This window comes from Neophocaena asiaeorientalis, unplaced genomic scaffold (genome assembly GCF_003031525.2).
Source record: "Neophocaena asiaeorientalis asiaeorientalis breed wild unplaced genomic scaffold, Neophocaena_asiaeorientalis_V1.1 scaffold421, whole genome shotgun sequence".
Taxonomy (NCBI): Eukaryota; Metazoa; Chordata; class Mammalia; order Artiodactyla; family Phocoenidae; genus Neophocaena; species Neophocaena asiaeorientalis.
In genome coordinates, this window is record NW_020173273.1 from 1,167,998 (window position 1) to 1,189,003 (window position 21,006).

General features: G+C 36.2%; 1 protein-coding gene and 1 non-coding gene across 3 annotated transcripts in view; one reads left to right on the top strand and one right to left on the bottom strand.

Moving 5' to 3' along the window:
* GULP1 (GULP PTB domain containing engulfment adaptor 1) overlaps nucleotides 1-21,006 on the top strand; it is a 262,706-nt gene that overhangs the window by 47,161 nt on the left and 194,539 nt on the right. The gene's annotated exons all lie outside the window — the stretch shown is intronic.
* On the bottom strand, nucleotides 343-449 carry LOC112400369 (U6 spliceosomal RNA). The gene has a single exon (XR_003003392.1). It is a non-coding gene; the product is annotated as a U6 spliceosomal RNA (small nuclear RNA).

The following is a 21,006-nucleotide window of genomic DNA, read 5'->3' on the forward strand; positions in this document are numbered from 1 at the left end:
AGTTGTGGGAAAGAATCAACATTCTCATTTTGTAAATGAAGACTCTGATGTAGATTATGTTAAGATGTGTCTCTCTTAGCATATTATTAAGAGAGCGTGAACTCAGACATGGATCATTACTTATAAATTAACAATCATTTTTATGGTCTCCAATTTTTAAAATTTTTATTTGAAGTATAGTTGATTTACGATGTGTTAGTTTCTGGTGAACAGCAAAGTGATTCAGTTATACGTATATATATTCTGATATTCTTTTCCATTACGGTTTATTACAGGATATTGAATATAGTTCCCTGTGCTATACAGTAGGACCTTGTTGTTTATCTATTTTATATATGGTAGAAAAATGTGGAATGCTTCATGAGTTTGCATGTCATCCTTGTGCAGGGGCCATGCTAATCTTCTCTGTATCGTTACAGTTTTAGTGTCTGTGCTGCCAAGGTGAGCACTGGCCTCCAGTTAAGTACCTGCATGTGTCAGGTGTTATAGAAATAACGTATATGTATAATATACATATATGGTCACATTTAATTCTCTGAAATACCTGTGAGACTTATATTAGGTTTGGGGGCACGAATTTGAACTCAGAAGTGTATGATTATAGAACTCATACTTCTTTCCTAATCAATGTTCTTTCTGCCCTTCCCTACTGCCTCCCTTGCTTTAAGAAGCAGTTGAAGCTGCCTGCACCTTTCTCTTCCTGGAAATTGCATGGTTAGGAATCAAGGACTCGCCCTTTGATTATTAATTTGCTGTGTGTTCATATACGGAGCCTTTCTTCCTCTGTCTCCACATTTATAAGATGGACCTATTAAACTATAGCAAAAAAATAAATAAATAAACTATAGCAGGGGTCCATTTATTATTCAACAAATATTTGAAAGGCTAATGTGAACCAGACACTGTTCTAGGTGCTGAAGATACAACAGCAGAAAAAGGACAGACAGGACCCATAGACCCACAGAGCTTCCATTATGGCAATTATGGCAACTGAGGCTGAAAATAAACAAGTAAAACAAAATCAAATAGTGATCAGTGCCATAAAGCAAATAGAATGGGCTGACAAGGAGGAACGTGGATGGAGTAGGGTGAGGACATCCGTGGATGGGGTGGTCAGGGAAGTCCCCCTCAGGAAGTGACATTTAAGTTAAGACCTGTGAGCAAAGCAGGAGTCAGTCATGAATACATTTGGAGACGCAGAGCTCTAGGCAGAGGGATGCTTGGGGCAGAAATCCTAAAGCCAGAAGAGCTCTGCATGTTGGAGGACCACTAAAGACCAGTGTGGCTGGTGGGAAGAGAGTAGAAGGAGATGAGAGGAGAGGTTGGCAGGTCCAGATTATGGATTTACAGTCAATGGTAGAGACTGTTTCTCAAATGCCAGTGTGCAGATACTCCGGAAATCCATCGTGATGTTCTCACATCTTTGATACCTTTGACATCTTGGGTACTTCTTTCAACATCTTTGCTGCTTTTCACCTGTTTGGGAAAATCGTTCCATATGAGTAATGTCCCAGAATAGAAGCCAGAATCTTGCTTCTTCAGCCTCTTGTGTATCAAGGACACATGCATATGACCTAGGTTCTATTGATCAGATGCATACAGGTAAGACTTCCAATCGGAAATTAATGACAAGAAACAGGCACCATGGAATCCATCTGGCAGTGATGGTGGCTGATACATTTCATCTACAGGGGCCGCCATGCAGAGTTTCTAATATGTTCAATAGCATCTGGTGCACAGATCCTAGTTAGCAAAGTGGACTTTGGTGAGAATGCCTGGTGATGGCGGCAGCGCTGAGCACACAGGGCCAATTCAGTGCTCTTATTTCAGTACTGTTTCTGACTGCATAGCTTAGTTCTTTAGCCATCATGCAGTTTTTCTGTGAATCTCTTATATCCTTCCCCTAAATTTCTTTTTACTTACATTTACTAGAGTGCATTTCTGTTTGCAGTTCAGAGCCCTGTGTCGATGACCCCAACTTGAAAATAAGGGTCAGAGAGATTTACTACCTATCTCTAAGTATTAGATCTATGAGATTAATTTCAACTTTACATTCTTGGGCTAATTAGTGGCCAGATATGACCTGGAGGTGTGAACACTGCTTATTTCTAAACCCTATTTCCCATATTTTTATTTGCAAAACTAGTATTTATAAACTTATTCCTGGTTTAGAAGCCTACTTTATTCTTTGCAGACTTTCATGGGTAGGCAGACTAATTATTCAATTATTTCTTCTGGAAACCTCTTTATTGACCTCCCTTAACTTAAAGATCAGGATGTAGTACAAAGATGCTACTTTCCCATTAGACTTAAGATCTCTCCAGGCTCCCAGATACATCATTGATGAGGGATACATTACCCTGGACAGCTCACTAAGAGCTCCCCCTCCCCCTTGTAGGTAAAGCTAAATAAGTATTTAATCATTAACCACAATCTTAAATGTATATGCATTTTAAGAGAAGTTGTTGGTATCTGTTTAGTAGTCATTATTTCAATAATATATGTAACTAGCCTTTTATGAGGTCTACTGCGCTGCATCTGAGAAAGGGCTTCTAAAATTTAGGTGGTTCTTAATAGCTGTGCAAAACTAAGGTGAAAATATGTTTATAATTATCACCAACCCCATCTGTCCTGCACTTGTGCCAGGCTATTCTCGGAAGGGTTGTTAAAAATGTAGCTACTTCTCTAAAATGGCTTTCCATTTTCTGCATCTCTGGCTATCTCTCCACTCTGTTGAAGTTCTGAATCTTTACTAACTTATGCCAACTTTATTTCTTAGGATATATTCTTTTTTTAAATTTATTTGGCTGTGCCAGGTCTTAGTTGCAGTAGGTGGGATCTTTGTTGCCTCCTGTGGAATCTTCGTTGAGGCATGCGGGATCTTTTTTTAGTTGCAGCATGTGAACTCTTAGTTGTGGCACACGGGCTCTAGTTCCCTGACCAGGGATCGAACCCGGGCCCCCTTCATTGGGAGCATGGAGTCTTAGCCACTGGACCACCAGGGAAGTCCCTTCTTAGAATATATTCTTTTATTTGTAGCTGAATTTGTTTTCTTTTTCATTGATATGTCCATTGGATGCAATGCTCTTCACGATGACTGTACTAGCGGAGAAAATTGCACTTCCAACACCTCTGTAGGTAAAAATGGTGATTGATTCCTGGAAATATTTCACATGTTGTTTACCTTAATGGGAATTGCTCATTGTTACAAATAGGGAAAGAGGTATCCCATTTTTCTTGTTTAAAGGCCTTATCTCCCATGATACCAGTATACGCATTTAAGAGTACCTTACATTGAAAAGCAATCGAAACGGAGATTTTTGACTCAGTGTCTTTACGTGAGATTTAATCACTAGGTTATATATATTTAGGTGTTGCCTTTGCCAGTGAATTTTCAGAAACTTCATGCTTAGTCCATGCTTTGTTGCTAAGTTTTTGGTGAATACATTTATGGTCCCTTGAATGTTATTACCTAGGGATATTCTTTGTCTCTATGGGTTTAGAGACAAAATGCTTAGGGTGGAAAATTTTCATTCTGGAATATGTCTTCTGGTTGTCTCTTCCTCCTTTTGTCTTAATACATGATGCACATTTTAAAGTATGCATTACAGCTAGAGATGTGTGTTTGTAGGGAGATTTTGAGAAATTGAATCTTCTAAATAAGCATAGCGAGGTGATGGGTACATGATGGTTTATTATTTTACTTTATATATGTATGATTTTTTTCATAATAAAAAGAAAACTTCGTATATTAGACTAATATAACCCTGTGACTTAGGCAATTCACTAAACTTCTCTGAGCTTCAGTGTCCTGAACAAAGAGAATATGTAAATAAAGAAATAAATGCTTCATTTATAGGATTAGGATTTTATGATGGAATGAATGCTCTAGTGTTCCAGTGTGGACTGTACTCTGAAATACTATTCACATGTTGAGTATTAATTATAGAAGGATTTTGTGCAAGTGTCATTTAATATTGATTAACCTAAAAAGAACTGGACAGAGATTTGCATAATTATTTTTTGTATTAGAATAATGTAGGGTCATAGAGGCCAGGAGAAGGCATGGGTTGCCTTTAGAAGGTGGCCACTTAAGAAATGGTGGAACACAATTAAGCATAACTTGGGGCGAGAAACTCTTCATTTTCTGTGTTAGTGAAACAAATGGTGATCCTAGGTAAAAGTAGATGATGACTGTTTCTATTTTTTTTTTTTTTTTTTTTTTTTTTTTTTTTTTTAAAAAAACTCCCGACCAGGGCACGAACCCGTGTCCCCTGCATCGGCAGGCGGACTCTCAACCACTGTGCCACCAGGGAAGCCCGATGACTGTTTCTTAATTGGGAGATTTCTTAATATTATCTTACTTAAATTAACATCAGTTTTGTGGTTGAGGTTCTTTAAAATTAGAGCAACTGTCTCTAGAGAAAGGAGAACAGGCTACCTTCTCAGGGAGTCTCATGAGAATTTATATCTGCTCTAAATGATTGATTTTGAGATGATCCATTATGAACATTTAATTCCAGTTAATAATGGACAGTACTTATTCAAAGTTTACTGTATGCCTCAAAATGTGCAAAGTGGTTAACAAAGATTATTGTATTTTTCTCACAACCGCATAAGAAAGAGTGCTGTTATCTTTTGTTATAAAGATGAGGTAGGTCACTGTGGCTCAGAGAGGTTAAATATCTTGCTCAAGTTCATATAAATGAAAAATGATAGAATTAAGAATAGAACTTGCCATTCTAACTCTAGAACCTATGGTCTTTACTATACCATATTAGTTCTTTATAGCAATTATTTGAGTCTAGGCTTTTTTCTAAACTTTTTTTTTCTACCTCTTTCTGTGTGCTCCTCTATTCAGCTATATGAGCAGGCACATCAAATTTTTATTATAATGGTCCAGAAAGTCTATTTTTGAAGTGGAAAGTCTATTTTTGAAAGTCTATTAAATGAAAATGTATAAATGCATATAGGTAATCATATTGTATTAATTTCCCTAGGACTACCATAGCAAATATCGCAAACTTGGTGGCTTAAGACAATGGAAATATATTTTCTCACAGTTCTGGAGGCCAAAGAAGTCCAAAATCAATGTGTTGGCAGGGTTGATTCCTTCTAGAAGCTCTGAGAGAAAATCAGTTACTGGCGTGCCCCTAGCTTCTGGTAACAGCTGGCAATCCTTAGCATTCCTTGGCTTGTAGCTTCATAACTCCAGTCTCGGCCTCTATCTTCACATGACATTCTGTCTGTCTTTCTGCGTCTCAAATTTCCCTCTGTTTTATAAGGACACTGGTCATTGGCTGTAGAGCCCACCCCAAATCCAAAATGATCTCATCTTAGATTTTAAACTGAATTAATTACCATCTGCCAAGACCCTATTAACAAATAAGGTTATATTCACAGGTACCAGAGGTTAGGATTTGGACATACCTTTTTGGAGGCCACTTTTTGACCCACTACTTATTTTGAACATTTGTATTAAGGAAGCAGGTAAAAGAGTACAAGTACAAAGCAAACTTTAGTTTCAGACCATCTCAGTTCACTGATTACTAAGTTTTAAGTATATTTTAGTATGAGAATGTTATTTTATGTACATTATCTCAATACCAGAGATATCCCCCAAAGATTTTAGACTTAAATTTTGTTTTCTTTCTGCTGCTTCACTAGTAAAAATATGTGCAAATTGTCATTTTTCAGTTATTTCCTGAAACTTTGATATTGAAATTATTGTTAAGAGACTCTAAATGGTAAAAATATATTATACATTTCAGTGAGGTTTCCTGATTCTTATCCCAAAGCCCTTATTAACATGACATGGAATATTAGCACTAGATTTAGTGAAGAGATATTGAATTCAAAAGATTGACCTGACAAAGAAGATGTAATAATACTTGATAATTGACCAACATTTGGGCCATCTAAAAGAGAAAAGCCAAACTGGACATCAAGAAATCTGGATTCCATTCTTAGCATATTAGAAGTTCTCTACCTCTGCAGAATGGAACAGAAAAACAAACAAACGAAAACCAAAAAAACTTCTAGAGAACAAAATGAATGTGGAGATAATCTCAGCAAGCAGATTGCTAAGAGCCTTGGAGCGGGTAATTCCTGAAGAAACGTGGAAATCAAATTTTGAGCAAACTTCTGGAGATAAAAAAAAGAAGGAACCAAGGATGATAGGTGATGACATGTTTAGAGCAATCAATGTGTATTTTTGACACAAACTTAGAAATTTTTGATTTGTTTTTAATCCATTAAGTGGCATATTAGGGAGGAGATGAGAAGTGAACAATAACCAGGAGTATTGCTGATAAGGTATCAGCAAAAGATGGTTAAAGTAGCATAATTATAAAAAAGATGCATGTCTACTTAAACTATCTTATTTTAATGTAAAGCTTACACAAATGTATTTATTTGTCAAATTTTTCATGTAAGTTAAGGTCTTTCCTTTGAGTCTGCTGACTGGAGTTCTAGAAAGACTTTCTTATATAAAGAAAACCCATGAGAGATCATCCCAATGATTACTTCATCGAATGGGAGGGAGAACTTAGGGGCACCTATATACATGCACATTCCTTCTAAACTGTAATAATTTCATCTTGATCTTTTTAAAGCTGTGTTGCCCACATCTAATGTGACATGGGAGTGAATACCTGACTAAGTTGTGGTTTTATTAGGAAGGAGGAATGAGAAAGTAGATGCTTGTTAGGCAGCCAACAATTTTCATCACAGTAAGCATGTAGCAGAATTGGTGGGAACAGAACTGCTTAAATGCACGTAGGGCAAAGTCTAGTAGCTCTAAGTGTCCACTTAGCCACGGGCAGCAGTTGGTGTGGTTTACACTTTAATGGAGAGTTTCAGTTAGTCTGGTGAGTGGTGAACTGGTTAAGTGGAACTCTGTTTTGAGAACCTCTACTCATCTAATTGAGCTTTAAAAGTACTATAAAGGTTCACACAAGATTCAAGGGGAAAGGATTTGCAGACGAAATTAGATTTGAGCCAATTTCAAAGGACAAGATAGTAGAAGGATTCATGATAAGGTAAGTGATTGTTTGTTTTGTGTGGTTGAGAAACTATCAATTTCCTGGTTTGTTTCACAGGCTGGAGATAAGGGGAGAGAAATTTCCAGCATTGATTTCAGGTCCTGAGAGAGCATTTCAGTGAGGACTGGGTCACCTACTTGTGTAACTGTGCTGTTCTTGGGTGGTCTTTTCCTGGGTGGCCATTGTCATCTCACTTGAACATGGTAAGTCAGACACAAATATAGATGTGATGGTCTTGGATAGTTTAAAGTTGTGCTTATTGCATGATATCATTTGTATACATATACACACATAAACACATTTAGTTTAATATCAGTTTATTTAAACAGATATGTCTGCAAAATAAGCTTCGATACCTTAAAAAAAAAGTATGACTTCATTATTATAAAAACAATTAGGATCTGATTTTCATGAATAAATTTTTTTTGCCAAAACCCTGAGCAATGCTGTAAATATCTGCATTCTTAAAAACCTGAGATTATGTACTTTAAGAAGCTCTGCGAAAAATATACTTTTTGCTTACTAAGTATGGTTTTGAAAACTTTTCTTTCTGTTTTCATGACCTGTTTGGAGTGCTAGTTGTGAAGCAGATGTACCTCCTTTCCTCTATTCAGTTGTGCAAGACTCTTTTCCTAAATGATTAGCATCACACCATTCTGCTAAGCAATTTGCTCTATCTGCAAGTTGCCCCTGCTGTCACAACAGCACGCCGTAAAATGGTTTTCGAGATCCTTTTTTACTTTACCCATTCTTTCACATCCCTCTAAGAAACTTCACTACACCTCAACTAACTTGTTTGATCCCATGGAGACAGTGAGAGGGAGCTTATCTCAGGGGACAAGAAGCAGGGTAGAATAGTGAAGGAACATGGAATTGCTGGGGTTTCAGTGGTATGTGGGACATGAGAAAATACGAATATTGTGTGTAGACCACTCTTTCAAAAAGGTTAGCTGTGAATGGAAAGGGATAGAGTGGAGATAGGATTTTATTTCAGATGAAATAGATGTGACAGTATTTATAAAGAAGCCAGTAAAAGAGAGTAGAAATTATAGAAGAGGAGAGGAAATTGATATACCGTGGTCCTATTCACTCTTCCTGAGTGTTCCCCCTCATCCTTTCACACCCTTGTGAATAGCAATAACCTTAATATTACTTGAATATATTGAATGTGTCACTCTGTCAGATGTTATATGAAAAGAACTATGAAGTTCTTATTCCTGCTCTTTGGAATTTACGGGCTAAAGCCATAGCACATGTTGTGATTAGGGATCATTCCTGCTTTGAGGGTGTTCTTTATTAGGGTTTTAATGTGGCCTATTTTTTTTTTTTTTCAGAGTCATGATTTAATACACCTATCTGAATCACATGAAGTGGAAATTCTTTTTAACCTTGACACCTAGAATAGAAATAACCCCTGTTTTATAGGTCCTAGTCCTAGTAGTGGTTTATCAGGCTTCTATTGTTCAAGATGATAACATTGTTTAAGATGGCTTGATCTGAGATCAGGTAAATCCATGTGATGATCAGTTGTGTTATAATGGGATGGTTGGCTTGAGCCCAAAAAGAATTTTCAAAGGCAATGCAAAAATCTTCAGGTCAATGGGACTTCCTGAGGAGTCAGTTAATGCCTCCAAATGTTTATCAAAGTAGTTCTTTAGTGGCTGCTAGACTCAAGTGTACACAAAATTCTAATGAAGAGTAATAACAGAGTCTTAAAAAAAGCAAAAACAAAAGAGACAAGGCTTGTAGATTTTTTTGGACAGCCCTCATAATCCATAGTAAGTATTTGATAAATCATAGTATTAAAGAATGTTTTACATTTGTGCAGTGCTTGTTCTTTATAAAACACTATAATCAGCATTATTGCTTTTGATTCACAACATGGGTGACCCATAGGCAGAGGAGGCGTTGCTATTGTATTATCCCAGATTAGGAAATTGAGGCTCATAAATGTTAGTAATAAAAGCTGACATGTTGAGGGCTTGTTGTTATGCACCAGGCATGGAGTTCAGAAACTTACAGGTAGTTTATCTTCAATACTATCCCATGCTATAGCTATTATTAGTCGGATTTTGCGGTTGATAATATTGAGAAGTGGTTAAGTAACTTATCCAAGTGTACATGACTGGTAAGTGAGTCATGACTCAAACCAAGGTGAACTGACCCAAGGACAGTTGGAGCCCCTGTGTAATGTTGTACTGCTTCTTTAGGCTCTTTACACACGAGTTTTCTTTCTTCTCTGTGGCTCTTATAACTTTGCATTACAGTAAACTATCAGAAACAATGTATTACATAATACAGTTATCTAAATACCCTCAAAAAAGTCAGTGGACTAAATATATTCATGCTTTTAATTGGCACATGGGTAATTTTAGTGTCCAATCAATGACCGGTTCTTCTCACAGCGTTTTTGTTTGTTTGTTTTTTATATTGGAGAATTAAAACAGATAGTATCTATTGAAGTGAATCTTGGAACTTGTTATCAGTTGGAGTCAGTATATGTTTTTCCTTTGGAAATATTCTAGATGTAATAGATACCAAAGGAAATAAAATTCACTATAGAAGTGATTCATTATGAAATGTTTGAGAAACACATGATCAACTTATACAGCACTTGACAAACTAGTTCTTTTTTTTTTTTAATTAATTTATTTAATTAATTTATTTTTGGCTGCGTTGGGTCTTCGTTGCTGCGCGCGGGCTTTCTCTAGTTTTGGTGAGCGGGGGCTACTCTTCGTTGCGGTGCGTGGGCTTCTCATTGCAGTGACTTCTCTTGTTGTGGAGCACAGGCTCTAGGCGCACAGGCTTCAGTAGTTGTGGCACACGGGCTTCAGTAATTGTGGCTCGCGGGCTCTAGACTGCAGGCTCAGTAGCTGTGGCGCACGGGCTTAATTGCTCTGCGGCATGTGGGAACTTCCTGGACCAGGGCTCGAACCCGTGTCCCCTGTGTTGGCAGGTGGATTCTTAACCACTGCACCACCAGGAAAGCGCCAACAAACTTGTTCTTAAGGATACTTATTTTAATGAAACCGTTAAAAGATATATTATGGGATATATCAATATTATATAACTATCTGATACTACTTTTAAATATATCTAAGAAAAATGCTGAACACATTGTTGTGCAATAATCTGCTTTTAATAGTTAACGGGTCATACCCATCATGACAGGAAGTTATCTGGTCAAATGTGTAACTATTGACTGGGACATTAGCCCATGTGCTGCTTTTACCAACTAACAGCTTCCGCTGGAACATGTAGTCCATTCAGTGATTGCTGGAGTATGCTATGAATCTTGCCTCATGATTTGCATGTAGTATCATACTGATGTTACTCAGTGGTTAATGTAGGGTAAACATTCATTTGTAAACAGCAATTCTTGTTCTGTAGAGGTGGGAAAAGAAGGAGGTTTTAGATAAAAGCTTAGTCTTGAATTGGTTTTCCAGTCATATCTGAAACAACATCATCAGAATACTTGAAAATGAGGAGATATGATTTTTTAAAAAAAATTTATTTTGGAAATAATTATGGTGTTAGAAGAGTTGCGAAACTAGTAAGAATTTCCATGTACCCAACACCCAGCTTCCCCTCTGGTAACATCTTGTATGACTGTGCATTATTGTATATTAATAAATAATCGCAAGCAATAGTTGCCTGAGTATCAACCAGTTTTGCAAATATTGAAATTTAATACCTGTTTCTCAATGATAGATGGAAATTACTGAAACTTTCTGATACACCAAAAAGGCAAATATTAAAGTCTATCTCAAAAAGAAAACTTGTTTACATTTTATCTTAAAAAAATAAATTAATGCGGAATGCATTCAAAGTTTTGTTGTTTTTTTGAAACTTCTACTTTCCAAAGAAACAAAGTCTCTACAAATGTATCATTCTAATGTGCCATAATCTGTTTATGCATTTTTCTATTGACAAGCATTTAGGTTGTTTCTATTTTTTGTTTATTTTGAATAATGCTGCTGAGAACATTTGTGTATAATTATTTTCTGTGGACATATGTTTTCAATCCTCTTGGATATATACCTCAGAGTAGAATTACTGGATCATATAATAACTCTGTTTAGTATTTTGAGGACCTGCCAAACTGTTTCCCAAAGTGGCCATTCCATTTTATAATCACACCAGCTATGTTTGAGGTTTCTAATTTCACCTTATTGTTGCCAACAATTCTTAATGTCTATCTTGTTTATTTTAGCTACATTAAAGGGCACGGAGTATTATCTCTTTGTGGCTTTAATTTGCATTTCTCTGATGACTAATGATACTGAACGTCTTTTCAAGTGTTTATTGGTCATCTATATATCTTCTTTGGAGAAACGTCAATTCAGATCCTTTGCTCAGTTTTTAATTGAGCCGTTCTCTTATCAGATGTATGATTTGCAAATATTTTCTGCCATCCTATGGGTTTCTTGATGTTGACCTTTGAAGCACAAAATTTTAAAATTTTGATAAAAACCAATGTATATATTTCTCTTTTGTTGCTTTTGCCTTTGGTGTCATATCTGAGAAACCATTGCCTAGATCAAGGTCATGAAAATTTACTCCTAAGTTTTCTTTTAAGAGTTTTATAGTTTTAGCTGTTACATTATGGTTATAATCCTTTTATTTTTTTTTTCTTTAAAAAAAGTTTTTTTTTAAGCTATTGCATTTTTCATTTTATTTATTTATTTATGGCTGCATTGGGTACTCGTTGCTGCACATGGGCCCTCTCTAGTTGTGGAGAGGAGGGGCCACTCCTCGCTGTGGTGCGTGGGCCTCTCACTGCAGTGGCCTCTCCGGTTGCGAAGCACAGGCTCCAGGCACATGGGCCTCAGTAGTTGTGGCACACGGGCTCAGCAGCTGTGGCCCATAGGCTCCAGAGCACATGCTTAGTAGTTGCGGCGCCCGGGCCTAGCCGCTCTGTGGCACATGGGCTCCTCCAGGACCAGGGATCGAACCCGTGTCCCCTGCATTGGCAGGCGGATTCCTAATCACTGCGCGACCAGGAAGTCCCTATAATCCATTTTGAATGGCATTTTGTATATAGTATAATGTAGGGGTCCAGTTTATTCTTTTGCCATTTGTACTAGCACCATTTGTTGAAAAAACTACTCTTTTTTATTTGGCTTGACACTGTTGCAGAAAAGAATTTACTATAAATGAAGGGTTTATTTTTGAACTCTCAATTCTACTCCATTGATTTATATGTCAGAATTATGTCAGCACTACACTGTTTTAATTACTATAGCTTTGTAGTAAATTTTAAAATTGGGGAACCTGAGTCATACAACTTTTTTTTTCTTTTTCAAGATTGTTTTGCCTATTCTGTGTTCTTTGTACTTCTATATGAATTTTGGCATCAGCTTGTCAATTTAGCAAAAAAAAAAGAAAAAAGGCAGCTGGAATTTTGAGAGGGATTGCATTATATTTATAGATTAATTTAGAGGAATTACCATTCTAACTTTATTAAATCTTCCAATCCATGAGTATGGAACATCTTTCTATTAGTCAGAGATTCTGACTTCTTGTACAAGAAGATTCTTGTACTTCTTTTGTTAAATTTATCCTATACTAATCTTTTTGCTATTATTAAAAATAGAATTTTTTCCTTAATTTCATTTTCAAATTGTTCACTGCTAATGTATAGAAATAGAATTGATTTTAGTATATGTATCTTTCTGAACTCATTTATTAGTTCTCAAAAGTTTTTGGTTGTTTCTGTTGGATTTTCTATATATAAAATTTTGTCTTCTGTGAATAGAGATAGTTATGGTTCTTCCTTTTGTATTATTCTGCTCAGGCCACTGTATCAAAATACCATATGGCTTAAACAACAAACATTTATTTTTCACAATTCTAGAGGCTGAGAAGTCCAAGATTAAGGTGCTGCAGATTTGATGTCTGGAGAGGGCCCTCTTCCTAGCTTGCATATGGCTGCCTTCTTACTGGATCTTCACATGGTGGAGAGAGTTCTGGTGTCTTCTTATAAAGACGCTAGTCTCTTCGTGGGGCACCACCCTCATGACATTTTCTAAAACATAATTACTTCCTAAAGGCCACACTTCCTAATACTATCACATTGGGGAGGTTAGGGTTTCGACATATAAATTTTGTGGGGGGTGGAGGGACAAAACATTCAGTCCATAACACTTTCCACTCTGGAAGCCTTTTAGTTCTTTTTCTTAACTAATCTTGAAAATCTGATTTTTATAGTATAATATATATAATAATATTTAATTGTAACAGGTTTTAAAAACTACAGTTATATTCTTTTGAACATCTGTTTCAGCCCATATTTTCAGTACAATAGTGGATGAACCTGGAGAGCAAATTGTCTTCATTTTGCCAGTACACTTGTCAGCAAAAATTTTGAATGCAACATTATTTCCAGGAATTTGTAGGCATTGTGGAAGTTAAAAAAAAAAAACGAGGTCTGTCCACAAACTTAATTGTATAGAGAAGCCAAGTTCAACATGCTTGAAATACCTCCAAAGGAAATGTAATACCAAATACAAATTCAATGGATATTAGGAAAACTAAACTGTTGCTGAGGTAAATAACAAAATTATGGAAATGGCAGAATACAACCTCATTCTTTTAAAGAATGGACGGGATTTGGCAATGAAGGTGAATAAAGCAGAAATTATTCAACATAAAAATTGGCATGAATAAGGTCAGAGTGTAGGGAAATTTCTTTTTAAAGTTCTATTCAACTCTTAAAAAACCAAATCATGCAGAGGATAGAATATAGTTTGAGGAAGACTGAAAAAAAAGACGACTGATAATATATATTTTGTAGTAAGACAGATATAAAGAGGGTAATTTAATAAAAATTAGAAACAAGGGTGAGAACTTCGGGGGGGACAAAAAAACAACTCGATGAAAGATTGATCATGGCAGAATGAAGCGGAGAGAATGGCAAAAATTACTGATATTGCTAGCTAATAATATGAGCAGAGGTCTTATGAATTGTTCAAAGTTCCAAAGCTGTGAATGGCAGAGCTAGAATTTAAAACAAACCTGACCCCAACCATGCTGCATTTCAGGAGTAACTATGGAGGTTGTGGACTTTATTACATTCCCCAAATCTCCAATAGCATATTATTTGTCCAACCCATGTTTCTCAATAGAGTGTTTTACATTTTTTACTGAAGTGTACCTCATAATAGAGCAGTGTGATTTCTTTGCAAATTCTAGAGGTTATAGCAGAAGATGCTCATGAAAAGTAGGAAAAAAGAAAAGATCGGGCATTTATACTAAAAATTTACATGAATGTGTTATAACGCATAATATGCAACTGCTGTTTTTGTTAGCATCATGTGACCCTGTCATACCAATTTGGATTCTCATGGCTAGTCATACTGCAGAAGCAAAGTATAACTGATATATTGTACTCCCTTTCTGTCATTTAATGTTAGCATTCCTGTACATGCTTTATGCATTCATTTCTTCACTTATTCAGCAATTATTTTCGTACATGACACTGTATGTCATGTCTACTACATCCCAAGCTCCATGAAGAGAAATTAAGGCTTTGGGAAAAGAAAAGGCAGCTTGCTTCTTCTACTAGCTAAATTTTTCTTAACTATCCCCAGCCTTTCAGTTGGGGTAACATTGCATCCCTACTGGCCAGGGATAATCTGACTTTGTACCAGTTGCCCTGGTACCCTGTCTAATTAGCTTTCTTTTCACTTTCAAAAGTGTCCCAATTTGGGTGGTCAATTATATGGTTACCCTACATGTAATACATACAAATGCATATTTCAGTAAAATTTCAGTTTGAATGCATATCTCCAATCTTCAGCATCACTATTGAACTGAAATGGAAAATGTTAAGTATATGAATGACACAATTCTACAGTAATTATAGATTGAACTCCAAGAAAACAATCCAAACTAGAGGTGAGGAAGTTCAGTAATTCACAGAACAGGACAACACTGATTGAACACTTATGGCATATAGTATATTCTACTTTAAATAAAACCAGTTAAATAAAACCTTTTTCTCCCCCTTTCAGTCTATTGCTAAGGTTTTAGCAGAAACGTGAGATGAGTTGCTTTTGTGGGCAAAGACTGGTGACAAGCTGTTAACCTGGCAAAATCCATGAGCTGATAAAAAAGAGTAAGGATACAGCTTTTAATTAACATTCTTTGTTTACAGGGTAGAAAATCCTTTACTAGGCTTTTTACATGAATTGTTTTAGGAAAAGACTTGGTAGAGACAGGGAAAACTGCGATTAGTGATAGGAAATGCTAAATAAAAAAATGAATGCTAACGTTCACCAAGCATTCACTATACGCCAGGCACAATTTTAAGCGCTTTACTTGTACTAACTCATTTATCCACACAAGCCGTGATGGTATTATTTTAACCCCATAAATGAAGAAAATGAGGCACCGATTAGTTAACTTGCAGGGCCACTCAACTGGCATTTAAACCAGACATTCTGGATCCATAGGCCACACTTGTAAATATTGCCTGACACTTCTCATATGTTTGTAGGTGCCTATTTGCACGTAATAATCATGATGCTATCTTACATTTTTAGAACACGTCGTAGTTAACAAGTCCTTGTCTGAATATTCTGTCATATTCTCTCTCTCTCTCACCCCCTGCCGGTCTCACTCACACACACATACACAGACACATGCACACACAGGTATAGGCACAGATCCTGTGAAGCAGAGCGCGTTAAGATATCCCATTTTACAGATGAGATATATTTATGTGGTTTGTCCAAAGTTGTTCAGTTAAGAAGCAGTGATGTTATGTGATGCCCTAGAGGGGTGGGATAGGGAGGATGGGAGGGCAGCTCAAGAGGGAGGGGATATGGGGACATGCGTGTGCATATGGCTGATTTGCTTTGTTGTACAACAGAAACTAACACGGTATTGTGATGCAATTATACTCCAATAAAGATCTATTAAAAAAAAAGAAGCAGTGGAACAGAGGTTGGCTCAAGCTTAGTTCTTCATAGTCTACGAGCTTGTCATTCTACAATGTAGGGATCACAAGTGCACATGCTGAAATCTTTGTCACATTGGACCCTGGGAAGAATCCTTCTTGGCAACAGAAAAATGGAAAGAGCATGTTCATCAGCCTTTTATCTCTGGATATTTTCCCGTACCAAAGTGACTTTATAAACTTTCATGCTGATACAATGAACCCTACAAGAACAGGCTGATAGTTCACTTCAGTTTCCCACCTGTGAAATAGTGGTAATGTTAGTACTTACCTGCATCCTAGTTGTCAGAAATAAAATAACTAACACATTTGTAGAGTACACAAAACAGTGTCTGGCACTCTGTTGCTATCTCATGTTATTAATAAGGACTGAGTTTTAAAAAATGTGGGCAGGTTGTGAGAAATCATCCTCACTACTGGAAATAACTCCCAATGCTCAGGCACCTCTGATGTCCGGAAAACAACATAATGTTTTTGTGCTAATTATGAAGAGATACTGTCAACGACCAACATGTATTTGAGGAAAGACCTCTGTGCAGTGAATAGTTTGAAGAAATACAAAATGTATTTTAGGAAGTTCATTTCCTCAATGAGTTCATACTTTTCCATCAATTAAAAATACATTATTTTCATCAGGGCCTGCAAAGGGTAGGGGGGCTGGCAATGGAGAATTGATGTTTAATGGAGTATAGAGTTTCAGTTTTGCAAGATGAAAAGAGTTCTGGAGATGGTTCCACAACAGTGTGAATGTACTTACTACTGAACTGTGTACTTAACAATGGTTAAGATGGTAAATTGTATGTTATGTATATTTTACTGGAATTAAAAACTTAAAAAAAGAAAAAAAATATTTTTTTAGTCTTACACAATCTTACTTTCACATTTCATTCAAGCACAAATTTGTGGAAGTTAAAAAAGACACACAGGAATAAGCATCACATGAATCAGGAAGTTATCAAAGAACAAAATTATGTCTATAATAAAGGAGGCTTGACAGATAGCCCTTCCCACCATCTCCCACCCCAAAAGACTGAATAGAAAACTGATGTAAAAGGCTGATGAGGAGAAATAGGATAGGCAAGTATGTCGTCAAAGGAAAAAAAAGTACAAATAGAACACAGTTTAAAAATTCAATAGTGAAAAATCCATTCTGTAAACCTGAGAAAATGCCAAACTTGGATTATTAGGTCTTATTGATATTTTTATATTTTACTTACATGGGTGAAGAAATATTGTTTCTTTTCCTCCCGTTTTCTTTCTTTTCCTTTCCCTTTACTCCCTCCCTCCGTTTCTTCTTTGTCAAACTTGATTTTGCAAAAGGTGCTTTATGCTTTGTATTTGTTTGGTTCTCTCAAGCTAGTCAGCTAAGCAATGAGATGTTTGTTGTACCACAAAAAAAGTAAGAACAACTCTCAGTCTTTGAGCAAATGTATTTGTAAAGCATTGACATGGCCATTTTCACAGCAGGGCAAATAAGCAAATTAGGGTATTCTCTAAGGTATTCTTGTCTGTGACTCTTGTATTTTAGTATTGTTATCACAGTACTTGACAATTTATTTGCATGTGTTTATTTATCTATGTTAAATTAGAAACTAAGTGAAATATTTCTAAAGTCTTTTAACCCATGTTACTAATCAGTGTGTATGTGTGTGTGTGTCTTTGTTGTTTATTTACACCACTCACAAATTCACATCAACTTGTGCACTGAAGAAGCAATAAATGCTAAGTGGCAATTCTTAACATATTGGGATCATAGGCCCTTTTGAGAATATATTCAAAATACCTATGAAAACACCTAATATTGCATGCAATTTTAGGTCATCTAGGAACTTTTTGGAACACGTTCATGTAGCCTGTGAACTACGTGGACACCAAAAAACCTCTCAGACTAAGAGAAAATAGAAAATAGAATGAAGACCTTGTCAGGGATTCAGATAAGTAACTTTCTAGACCAGGAAAGAGCAATTAGTTGCTTTAAGTGATGAAGTTTTTAAAAATTTGCCTTTAGAATACATTTTAATACTGTGTGGTCTTACTACATAGTTATGTAACATTTAAAAAAGTAAAATTACTTTTTTATATACATATATATATTTGATGAATCATGGTCTCTTTAGTTTTGTATATTTATACCATTAACTTACATTCATGTATATAAACATGAATCCCTGATACACTGTATGATTTGAATAAAATTTTTCACTTTTAACCATGTTTAGTTTATTGGCAGTATGGTTCTGAAGATGGAGAAAATCCTTTTTCATTTTATCAACATTCAAAACCTTCTTTGTTGCCTTGTATCTTCATAAATTTTATTCATCAGGATCTGTGTATTGGTAAGCAGGTGAAGTCTACCCAGTAAGATCAGCCAAGAAGATGTTATACGTCCTAGATTAGAAACATACATTTCATCAATGTGTATACTGGGATCTATTTGGGGGATCTACCACCACCATAAAGTGGTGGTAGATCACACTTTTGGGTTGTGTTTTAGGTAGGCTAGTGCTTTGTACCGAACAAAAGGACAAATCAACTTGGCACCAACAAGTATTATATCTGTATATGTTTTCCTTTTGTAAGATGTAGCTTAGGACAAATATTTCTTGATAACATTATGCAAATTGTGGTAAAAGGAAAGAAAAGGAAATAGAAATATCTGAAGGAAAACAGTTACGTTATTAAAGCAAGAGATAAACTGAAAAAAATATTTAGTATTAATAATCTAGATTAAGAAATATTGGGGGGCTTCCCTGGTGGCGCAGTGGTTGAGAGTCCGCCTGCCGATGCAGGGGACACAGGTTCATGCCCCGGTCCGGGAAGATGCCACATGCCGCGGAGCGGCTGGGCCTGTGAGCCATGGCCGCTGAGCCTGCGCGTCCAGAGCCTGTGCTTCGCAACGGGAGAGACCACAACAGTGAGAGACCCGTGTACCGCAAAAAAAAAAAAAACTAAACCACTAAGTTTACCTGATTGCCTAATAAGTTATTTTCTATTGAATATTAAATTTAGGGTAAATGAATAATAGTTAATATTTTTTGAGGTGATTGGAAAAAGGATAGAAAGGATATGTTTATTTTTAATAATAATCATAAGATCCTAAAAACAAAGTTATGGGAGAAAAGCTATAAAATCACAAACAAATAAAAGGATGTATATATATCTTACATGGTTGTTTTTCTGATATTTTTTTCCTTACATATTATGATAGAAATAAAAAACTATTTTAGGAGACATTTAATAACATTAAAATAGAATTTGCACATTATAAAGTTTAGGACTGCTTACTTCTTGCACAGTGTTTTACATGAAGAAAAGTAAAGAAAAATAAGCTTGTTTCTAATAGAATCCTTTGTAACGTTCATTGTTTGATTAAAATCATGAACATTGGCCTTTTTTTTCGTCTGTAAGGTTTTATCTTTTTTTAATATGAGGTATAATTGACATAGAAAATCAAATTAGTTTCAAGTGCACAACATAAAGGTTTGGCATTTGTATACATAGTGAAATGATTGCCACAGTAAGTCTAGTTAATATCCATCACGATACATAGTTACAGAATTTTTTTTCTTGGGAACTTTTAAGAGCTACTCTTTTCACAACTTTCAAATATGCAATACAGTTTTATTAACTATAGTTGCTGTGCTGTACATCTCTGTGACATTTATTTTATAACTGGAAGTTTATACCTTTTGATCCCCTTCATTCATTTTGCCCACCGCCCACCTTCTGCGTTTGGCAACCACCAGTCTGTTATCTGTAATCTACGGCCTTGTTTTTTTCTCTTTTAGATTCCATATGTAAGTGAAATCATATGGTATTTGTCTTTCTCAGTTATTTCAGTTAGCATAATGCCCTCAAGGTCCAACTATGTTGTCTCAAAAAAAAGATTTCATTTTTGTCTATGGCAAAATATATACGTAACATTTTCCTTATCCATTCATCTGTTGATGGACACCTAGGTTGTTTCCATATTTTGGCTGTTGTACATAATGCTACAATGAATATGGGGGTGCAGATATCTTTTTCAGTTTTAGTTTTAGTTTTCTTCAAATAAATACCCAGAAGTGGAATTGCTGGATCATATAGTAGCTCCTTTAATTTTCTGAGGACCCTCTATACTGTTTTCCATAGCAGCTAGACCAATTTATATTCCCACCAATAGTGCACAAGGGTTTCCTTTTCTCCACATCCTTGCCAGAATTTGTTATCGCTTGTCATTTTACTAATAGTCATTCTAACAAGTGTGAGATGATATCTCATTGTTAGCCATTCTAACAAGTGTGAGATGATATCTCATTGATTTGCATTTCCTGATGATTAGTGATGCTTGAGCATCTTTTGGACGTCCATTTCTAATCAGAAAACATTGAGTGATTGATACATTTTAAAAATAAGTGATCAGGGGCTTCCCTGGTGGCGCAGTGGTTGAGAGTCTGCCTGCCGATGCAGGGGACACGGGTTCGTGTCCCGGTCCGGGAGGATCCCACATGCCGCGGAGCTGCTGGGTCCGTGAGCCATGGCCGCTGAGCCTGCGCGTCCGGAGCCTGTGCTCCGCAACGGGAGTGGCCACAGCGGTGAGAGGCCCCCGTACCGAAAAAAAAGTGATCAGTCTAGCATTTTAGTTATATAGTGGATAATGGACTCAGCTATATTCTTTTGGCTTTAGGTCTTTTTATTTTGAGAAGACAACTACAAATTCTTTTTGATTTTTAAAAAAATGCCAACACAGTTACAGGACAGTTACAAAGATGTATTGGAAGGCTTATCAATGATAATTTTCTTTATGGATAAATTTAACACTTTAAATTGAATTTGGATGCCAAAGAAATACATAAAAATTTCATATATTTTTAAATTTCATGTATATATATATATATACTTTTTTTTTTTTTTTGCGGTACGCGGGCGTCTCACTGTTGTGACCTCTCCCTTTGCGGAGCACAGGCTCCGGATGCGCAGGCTCAGCGGCCATGGCCCACGGGCCTAGCTGCTCCGCGGCAT